The sequence below is a fragment of the Paroedura picta genome, chromosome 2 (genome assembly GCF_049243985.1).
Source record: "Paroedura picta isolate Pp20150507F chromosome 2, Ppicta_v3.0, whole genome shotgun sequence".
NCBI lineage: Eukaryota > Metazoa > Chordata > Lepidosauria > Squamata > Gekkonidae > Paroedura > Paroedura picta.
The window spans coordinates 182228595-182236318 of NC_135370.1; the positions used below are offsets into that span (position 1 = coordinate 182228595).

Genomic DNA, 7724 nt, shown 5'->3' on the forward strand with positions numbered 1-7724 from the left:
CAGATGCAAAATGGGCCTTATTGATCAGATCCTACGCCACACTGCCGAATGAAGGGCATTAAACCGGCTGTCCTGAACAGCCGTGGACTCTTTCTATGAACCACCCGTGGGGGAATTCAACCTCCGGCTTGTTCAGCGTCTCAGCGACACGAGCGTGGGTCAAAGGAGGCAGGCGTACAAGCAACCCGGAGACTTATTAAGTCAAAAGGGCCATTGCGAAGGGGAAGGGCTTCTGCTCTGAGGCCTGGAAAGGTCTCACACTGCCCTAAACAGCTACAACTATAAGCAGAGAGTTTTAAATAGAGGCTTTCATGATTGACGCAGCTGGGTGGCCCAACAAACGTGGCTCTCCAGATGTCCACGGACTACAATTACCATGAGCCCCTGCCTAGCAGGGGCTCATGGTAATTGTAGTCCGTGGACATCTGGAGAGCCACGCTTTGGCCATCCCTGATCTAGAGCGAAGTCTTCAGCCAGCCTCCGGTAGAACAGGCTAATGCCCTTTCTGTGGGTTCCTGCATTATGGCCATGCCTCATGCAGGCGTTTCCCGCTGCTAGCGTTGCCAGGGGGACAGACGGACGGCATTGCTTGCATTCGCAGCTTGCTGATGGGCTGTGTGTCGTCCCCCCCCCCTTCACCTTGCACCCGTTTTAAACGGCGTATTCGGGTGCTGGAAGTCTGCGCGGTGCAGAGAACAACTGCAGGCATTGAATTGGGAAGCATTTATTCTTATAAAAAATCCGCCCACACGTAGACTCAAAGAAACGTGTAAACACGCAGTTCCTCTGCCGGTGCTCTGGTGGATCTCGTTCCAAGGGAGGCTCTTGAACTCCAAAGTTACAGCGTTCTGAAGGCTTCCTGTTACCTTGGCGCCTTTTTAGGGCAGGCAGCCTGTTCGGCGTGGTGGCCTTCAGCGGGAGCCCTGGTGTAAAAGAAGAAGAGTCGGTTCTTATATGCCGCTTTCCTCTCCCCGAAGGAGCCCCAAAGTGGATTCCAATCGCCTTCCCTTTCCTCTCCCCACAACAGACACCCTGCGAGGTGGGTGAGGCTGAGAGAGCCCTGAGATTATTGAAGAAGAAGAAGAATTGGTTCTTATATGCCGCTTGTCTCTACCCGAAGGAGTCTCAAAGTGGCTTCCAATCGCCTTCCCTTCCTCTCCCCACAACAGACACCCTGTGAGGGAGGGGAGGCTGAGAGAGCCCTGAGATTACAGGAGAAGAAGAAGAGTTGGTTCTTAGATGCCGCTTTTCTCTACCCGAAGGAGTCTCAAAGCGGCTTCCAATCGCCTTCCCTTTCCTCTCCCCACAACAGACACCCTGTGAGGGAGGGGAGGCTGAGAGAGCCCTGAGATTACTGAAGAAGAAGAAGAGTTGGTTCTTATAGGCCGCTTTTCTCTACCCGAAGGAGTCTCAAAGCAGCTTCCAATCGCCTTCCCTTTCCTCTCCCCACAACAGACCCCCTGTGAGGGAGGAGAGGCTGAGAGAGCAATGATATTACTGAAGAAGAAGAAGAGTTGGTTCTTATATGCCGCTTTTCTCTACCCGAAGGAGTCTCAAAGCGGCTTCCCATCGCCTTCCCTTTCCTCTCCCCACAACAGACACCCTGTGAGGGAGGGGAGGCTGAGAGAGCACTGATATTACTGAAGAAGAAGAAGAGTTGGTTCTTATATGCCGCTTTTCTCTACCCGAAGGAGTCTCAAAGCGGCTTCCAATCGCCTTCCCTTTCCTCTCCCCACAACAGACACCCTGTGAGGGAGGGGAGACTGAGAGAGCCCTGAGATTACTGAAGAAGAAGAAGAGTTGGTTCTTATAGGCTGCTTGTCTCTACCCGAAGGAGTCTCAAAGCGGCTTCCAATCGCCTTCCCTTTCCTCTCCCCACAACAGACACCCTGTGAGGGAGGGGAGGCTGAGAGAGCCCTGAGATTACTGAAGAAGAAGAAGAGTTGGTTCTTATAGGCCGCTTTTCTCTACCCGAAGGAGTCTCAAAGCAGCTTCCAATCGCCTTCCCTTTCCTCTCCCCACAACAGACCCCCTGTGAGGGAGGGGAGGCTGAGAGAGCACTGATATTACTGAAGAAGAAGAAGAGTTGGTTCTTATATGCCGCTTTTCTCTACCCGAAGGAGTCTCAAAGCGGCTTCCAATCGCCTTCCCTTTCCTCTCCCCACAACAGACACCCTGTGAGGGAGGGGAGACTGAGAGAGCCCTGAGATTACTGAAGAAGAAGAAGAGTTGGTTCTTATAGGCCGCTTGTCTCTACCCGAAGGAGTCTCAAAGCGGCTTCCAATCGCCTTCCCTTTCCTCTCCCCACAACAGACACCCTGTGAGGGAGGGGAGGCTGAGAGAGCCCTGAGATTACTGAAGAAGAAGAAGAGTTGGTTCTTATAGGCCGCTTTTCTCTACCCGAAGGAGTCTCAAAGCAGCTTCCAATCGCCTTCCCTTTCCTCTCCCCACAACAGACCCCCTGTGAGGGAGGGGAGGCTGAGAGAGCACTGATATTACTGAAGAAGAAGAAGAGTTGGTTCTTATATGCCGCTTTTCTCTACCCGAAGGAGTCTCAAAGCGGCTTCCAATCGCCTTCCCTTTCCTCTCCCCACAACAGACACCCTGTGAGGGAGGGGAGGCTGAGAGAGCACTGATATTACTGAAGAAGAAGAAGAGTTGGTTCTTATATGCCGCTTTTCTCTACCCGAAGGAGTCTCAAAGCGGCTTCCCATCGCCTTCCCTTTCCTCTCCCCACAACAGACACCCTGTGAGGGAGGGGAGGCTGAGAGAGCACTGATATTACTGAAGAAGAAGAAGAGTTGGTTCTTATATGCCGCTTTTCTCTACCCGAAGGAGTCTCAAAGCGGCTTCCAATCGCCTTCCCTTTCCTCTCCCCACAACAGACACCCTGTGAGGGAGGGGAGGCTGAGAGAGCCCTGAGATTACTGAAGAAGAAGAAGAGTTGGTTCTTATAGGCTGCTTGTCTCTACCCGAAGGAGTCTCAAAGCGGCTTCCAATCGCCTTCCCTTTCCTCTCCCCACAACAGACCCCCTGTGAGGGAGGGGAGGTTGAGGGAGCCCTGATACTACTGAAGAAGAATTGGTCCTTATATGCAGCATTTCTCTATTCGAAAGAGTATCAATGCAGCTTGCAAGCACTTTTGCCTTCCTCTCCCCACAACAGACCCCCTGTGAGGCAGGTGGTGTTGAGAGAGCTCTCCAATAACTAAGAGAACTTTGACCAGCCTCAGGTCACCCAACTGGCTGCATGTAGAGGAGGAGTGGGGACTCAAACCCTGTTCACCAGATGAGAGGTGGCCGTTCTTAATCACGACACCACGCTGGTTTCCAAAAGTTCATTCTGCCTTGGAAGGATCAGTCAACGAGAGCTCACCTCCCCTGCGGGTTACTGAAACCATTCCTGAAATCTCCAGGAAAAGAATCTCTAGTACTTTAAAATCCCATTCAACACAGGATCAGCCTAAAGCATCCCTGACTATTGTTCCTTCAGCCACTGCTTGAAGACGGCCAGCAAGGGGGAGCTCACCCTTTCCCTAAACACCCCATTCCACTGCTCAGTTTTTACACTGATGGTAAAAATATTTTTCCTACCAACCAGCTGGTACCTTTTGGCCTACAATTTGAACATATTAGTCTGAGTAATAGGAACAGCTCCCTAAACTCCTTTAAGTGGCAGCCTTTCAGAAGCTATAAGACAGCGATAGTATCCCCTTTCAACCTATCATCATAAAGTTGTAAGGGGCCATAGAGACCGTCTAGTCCCACCCCCTGCTCAGTGCAGGATCAGCCTCAAGCATCCAGGAGAAAGATCTGTCCAGCCCCTGCTTGAAGACCCCCAGGGAGGGGGAGCTCCCCACCTCCTTAGACAGCCCCTTCCACTGCTGAACTAGACTCACAGATTCCGGCAGGATCAGCCTCAGGGCAGGATCAGCCTCAGGGCAGGATTCAGCAGTGGAAGACAGCCCCTTCCACTGCTGAACTAGACTCCTGGAATCCCAGAGTGGGAAGGGGCCATGCAGGCCTTCTAGCCCCACCCCCTGCTCTGTGCAGAATCAGCCTCCAGCATCCAGAAGGATCTGTCCAGCCGCTGCTTGAAGACGGCCAGTGAGGGGGAGCTCCCCACCTCCTTAGGCAGCCCCTTCCACTGCTGAACTAGACTCCTAGAATCCCAGAGTGGGAAGGGGCCATGTAGGCCATCTAGTCCCACCCCCTGCTCAGTGCAGGGTCAGCCTCAAGCATCCAGGAGAAGGATCTGTCCAGCTGCTGCTTGAAGACGGCCAGTGAGGGGGAGCCCCCCATCTCCTTCTACTACTGAAGTACTCTGTGAATTTCCCCCCTGACACCTTAAAGGTACCGTTCTACATGTAGTTTAAACCCATTTCTGCGGGTCTTCTTGCCTGCTGCCCACAGGAACCTTTCCCTGCCCTCCACTTAAGTGACAACACAGATCATTTGCAACTGATCTGGCTTCTGAATGCTGCAAGGCAAAAACGTCTCTCGTCCCCGGGTCTCAGCGTCTCTTTGGGCCTGGGCTCTCCCTTTCCATCAGAGTGTGGGCGGGAGCTTTCTCTCTGCCCAGGGACTCGTGTAGGATTCAAGCAGCGCCCTGCTGAGAGTAGTGAAAACGCATGGGACAAATTTGTGCTTATCGGCAGGTCTGGGCGGCCAAGTCTTCCCGCTGATTGGCTGCGATCCAGCTTGTGGGCCGCGGAGCAACCTATATTTACTGCTCCGAACGCATGTAGAAAAGGGCAAGTGAAATTTGGGAAGCGTCTTGGCTCGCAGCGCCAAAACGGGAAGGTTAAATGTTGCTTAATTTCGAAATGGGGCCAGGCTGACCCTAGGACCTGTTGTGCCAGCAGCACTGTTCTGACAAATCATGCAAGAAAGATTTGCTCCTGTACAATTTTATCCCACCCTTTGGTCTTTCATACAGAACACTCCTCTTGGAGTGATTAGGCCAGAGGTCCCCAGCATGGTGCCCACGGGTGCCATGGTACCTGCCAATCCCTTTCTTAACACCCACCCACTGTTTTAGGCCTGAATTAGGCTTCTGATTGACCGCTGGAGATTTAGAAGAAGAGTTGGTTCTTATATGCCACTTTTCCCTACCCGAAGGAGTCTCAAAGCGGCTTCCATTCGCCTTCCCTTTCCTCTCCCCACAACAGACACCCTGTGAGGTGGGTGAGGCTGAGAGAGCCCTGATATTCCTGCTCGGTCAGAACAGTTTTATCAGTGCCGTGGCGAGCCCAAGGTCACCCAGCTGGCTGCATGTGGGGGAGCACAGAATCGAACCCGGCATGCCAGATTAGAGGTCTGCACTCCTAACCACGACACCAAACTAGCTATGCAGATTTTTTAGACGTTGATTTGGCAGCCGCAGTCAACACAGGTCAAGGATCCTTACTATGTCACTGAAGGAACACCAGGGCTTCCGTTTTGTGGCTGCACCCTCCAAGCTGTGAGGAGCTCTGAGTCAGGCTGAAAGAGAAGATGCCGGTGCAAATCTATTGGGCTAGCTTCACGGCTCCGGCTGAGAGGAAGAAGAGTTAGTTTTTATACCCTGCTTTTCACTATCCAAAGGGGTCTCCGAGCGGCTTCCATTCGCCTTCCCTTTCCTCTCCCCATCACAGGCACCCTGTGAGGGAGGGGAGGCTGAGAGAGCCCTCAGATTACTGAGGAAGAAGAAGAGTTGGTTCTTATATGCCGCCTTTCTCTGCCCGAAGGAGGCTCAAAGCGGCTTCCAGTCGCCTTCCCTTTCCTCTCCCCCCAACAGACACCCTGTGAGGGAGGGGAGGCTGAGAGAGCCCTGAGATTACTGAAGAAGAAGAAGAGTTGGTTCTTAGATGCCGCTTTTCTCTACCCGAAGGAGTCTCCAAGCGGCTTCCATTCGCCTTCCCTTTCCTCTCCCCATCACAGGCACCTTGTGTGGGAGGGGAGGCTGAGAGAGCTCTGATCCAGCTGGCTGCATGTGGAGGAGCGGGGAATCAAACCCATGTTGTCAGATTAGAAGCCGCTTTTCTTAAACATGCCACTCTGGCCTGCCCAAAGTGAGTCTGTGGCGGAGGCTGGATTCTCGCAGCTGCCTCAATTCTAAAGGGAGAGGTATGGCACTGGTCAGACCACACCTGGAGTACTGTGTGCAGTTCTGGAGGCCTCACTTCAAGAAGGACGTAGATAAAATTGAAAGGGTACAGAGGAGAGTGACGAGGATGATCTGGGGCCAAGGGACCAAGCCCTATGAAGATAGGTTGAGGGACTTGGGAATGTTTAGCCTGGAGAAAAGGAGGTTGAGAGGGGACATGATAGCCCTCTTTAAGTATTTGAAAGGTTGTCACTTTGAGGAGGGCAGGATGCTGTTTCTGCTGGCTGCAGAGGAGAGGACACACAGTAATGGGTTTAAACTTCAAGTACAACGATATAGGCTAGATATCAGGAAAAAGTTTTTCACAGTCCGAGTAGTTCAGCAGTGGAATAGGCTGCCTAAGGAGGTGGTGAGCTCCCCCTCACTGGCAGTCTTCAAGCAAAGGTTGGATACACACTTTTCTTGGATGCTTTAGGATGCTTAGGGCTGATCCTGCGTTGAGCAGGGGGTTGGACTAGATGGCCTGTATGGCCCCTTCCATCTCTATGATTCTGTGATTCTGTAGTATCAGTCATATCTGTAAGGCAGAGACTCTGAGTGTTTTGGAGCCTGCGGACGGACGCCTTTGGAATTTTGGCACGGCATGGTGGGTGCGCCAAGGGGGCAGCACAGGCTCACGTCATTCTCTGTTTTTGCCTCACAGCAATCCTGTGAGCAAAGTTGGGCTGAGACTATGTCACCTGCTGTGAGAATGTAATTGATGCCATGTTTGATCAGGCCAGTGGCCCATCTGGTCCAATGCACAGTGGCCAAAATCCCAGGGCCAGGAGGGGGAGTCAGCCTCTGTCTTTCCTTTCACCCCTAAATACCTGTCTTTGTGCCATGGACCTCGAGCCAGTCACATACAGACTCGGACTCACCTACCTCAAAAGGGTGTTGCGAAGATAAGGATGGATGAGGAGACAAATGGAAGCTGCTTTGGGTCTCCCTTCCAGAGAAAAGTGGGCTATAAATGAAATAAACAATAGAATAATGCACAAAATGGAGAAGAGAACGGGGGACCCACTTTGGGGCACCATGAGAGAGAAAAGTGAATTGGTTTCTACATGCCACTTTTCACTACCCGAAGAGTCTCAAAGTGGCTTACAGTCTCCTTCCCTTCCTGTCCCCACAACAGACACCTTGGGAGGCAGGTGGGGCTGAGAGAGCCCTGACAGGACTACCCCGTGAGAACAGCACTATCAGAACTGTGACCAGCCCAGCTGGATGTATGTGGAGGAGCGGGGAATCAAATCCAGCTCACCAGATTAGAAGCTGCCGCTCATAACCACGACTGCAATAACCAGTGGAATGAGGCATACATTCCAAAGCCTAGCCTACCTCACGGGGTTGCTGTGAAAATCGATTTATATACCATCCCGAGACGGCGGTATATAAATGAAATGAATAAATAAAAAAGAGATGAATGCAGGCGGCTTAGGGACTCCATGGCAGGGTGTGTGTGTGTGTTAAATGTCGAGTTAATCCTCTCCACACAATCAACCCCCTTCCCCCACCGACCTCCAGGCATTCCCCAACGACAGTTGGCAACCTCCTCCGCCGCGCAGGCGCACTCCGGGGAGCGGCGCGGCCGCTCT

The 7724-nt window shown here is 52.4% G+C and overlaps 1 long non-coding RNA gene across 1 annotated transcript; it reads right to left on the reverse strand.

Moving 5' to 3' along the window:
* Positions 1 to 708: 708 nt before the first annotated feature.
* On the reverse strand, positions 709 to 7633 carry LOC143828864 (uncharacterized). Its single transcript, XR_013227945.1, has 3 exons — positions 7468 to 7633; positions 7012 to 7093; positions 709 to 923 (listed from the first exon to the last, which is right to left on the reverse strand). It is a non-coding gene; the product is annotated as an uncharacterized LOC143828864 (long non-coding RNA).
* Positions 7634 to 7724: the final 91 nt, after the last annotated feature.